General features: G+C 37.2%; 1 pseudogene; it reads left to right on the top strand.

The window, feature by feature from the left end:
• The first annotated feature begins 470 nt into the window (after positions 1-470).
• On the top strand, positions 471-588 carry LOC145291859 (5S ribosomal RNA; annotated as a pseudogene).
• The last annotated feature ends 1,226 nt before the right edge of the window (positions 589-1,814 follow it).

The following is a 1,814-nucleotide window of genomic DNA, read 5'->3' as shown; positions in this document are numbered from 1 at the left end:
AATAAAGAAAGAAAAGAAAAAAATGAATGAAACGAAGCGAAAAAAACAACCGAACGAATAAGAAAAAAAAAAAAACAGGTTCGGGGAGAATGGGGAAGAAAAAGCGCTTCAGCATGGTCGTATTCATTTTTGCGTAGAAGCACTCTAGCCGAGTGTGTGTTGGGGGTCAAGATTTCTCAATGTATATGTGAATATATATAATGTGTGTGCGCATGTGTACGTGTATGTGTGGTGCTTACTTCTTCTGGCCAATACTGTTTTCAACTGCGTGTATAATCATTAGGGCTGTGACAACAGAATATTCTTTTCATTGTTTTGACTCTTGAGTATATATCCGTTAATATCTTATATATTTTATATGTGGTTCTCGGTTGATTAAGTGTGTCTAACTATGTCGGATATATACTTGAGAGTCAAAAGAATTAAAAGAATATTCTGTTGTCACTGCCCTAATAATCATACACGTGTGTGTATACGGCATAATCACGTTGACACACTGGTTTCCGTCAAATCACTGAAGTAAAGCAACGCTGAGCCTGGTCAGTTCTAAAATGGGTGACCATTTGGGAATTCCAGGTGCTGTATGTACTCTCCGCTTATTCCGGCATTGTTTCTAGTGTCATCGTGGAATTCTCCTTTTTACTGAACTCAAGCAGTGACCATTCAGGAGAGGCGTGGTTGTGATTGTGCAACCCTTGCTTCACAATTACATGTGCAGTTACCCTTACAGGGAGTATCCATTGCCTTTCAAGTCTGAATGGAGGCAATGTGTGTGTGTGTGTGTGTGTGTGTGTGTGCATGTAGGGGGTCAATATTTCTTTATATATTTTCAAATAATCCTTATATAGCCCACGTGTGTAGGCTTACTGCACACTCACGCTGACACGACGAAGTTGAGCCAAGCCAGTATAAAAATGAGTGATCATTTATACCAGGTAGTAAATATAGAAAATTGTTGCACTTCCCGGTGTATACTTGTGTTTTAAATCCCATCTCTTCAAAAAATAATTCGTTATTCCATATGTGAAGTATCAAATGTACGCATGCGTATAGCTTATGTCCTAAATTTAATGCTTAAAATAATTCATTATATAATCTAGGGAGAAGTGAATGTGTGCGTATATGTGGTGTCCCATATACCGTGTACCCAGAAAGCAATTCATCATTCGATTTGGGAAGCATGGAATGTGCGAACTTATACGTATATATTGTGTCCCAATTCCAGCTATTAAGAAAGCAATTCATTATTCGATCAGTTGGGTTTACGTTCTTTCATTATTTACTAAGATTTCAAATTCTAATTTCGAAGAAAGTAATGATGCTCATCTTATAACATCCTTTTCATAATCACATATTACTATGCATCATGAGGTGACTGACCAATTTTTATGATTTCAGGTTCAAATGAACAGCCACAGCAGGAATTGGAATACACCCTACTAAAGCCTAATTTCCAGAGCTGGAGAATTAAAAAAAATGCAATCTGGACGTAGGGCACTTTAGAAGAACGATATGCAATAAACTTCTGTTTTAAATTTGTAAAAAAAAAAAGCCACAGAAACGTATGGAATACCTCAGACTGCTTTTGAACAATATTGCATGAATCGAGCATAAGTTTTTGAGTGGTATAAAAGATTCAAGCAAGGCAGGGAGTTTGCGAGTGATACTGAGAGGTGTGAGAGGAGTAAGGAAATCAGAACACCAGAGTTTATTGGCCAAATAAAGAATTTCATAGATAAGGACCGTCGTGTGTCTATATATACAATACGTGTTCAGTTTGATGTCAGTGCGGGATCTGTACAGACAATTATTTG

The sequence above is a fragment of the Euprymna scolopes genome, chromosome 12, assembly GCF_053919585.1.
Source record: "Euprymna scolopes isolate OS-2025 chromosome 12, ASM5391958v1, whole genome shotgun sequence".
NCBI classification, from domain to species: Eukaryota; Metazoa; Mollusca; class Cephalopoda; order Sepiida; family Sepiolidae; genus Euprymna; species Euprymna scolopes.
The sequence above is the reverse complement of the archived record's forward strand: the minus strand, read 5'-3'. Positions and strand labels throughout refer to the sequence as shown.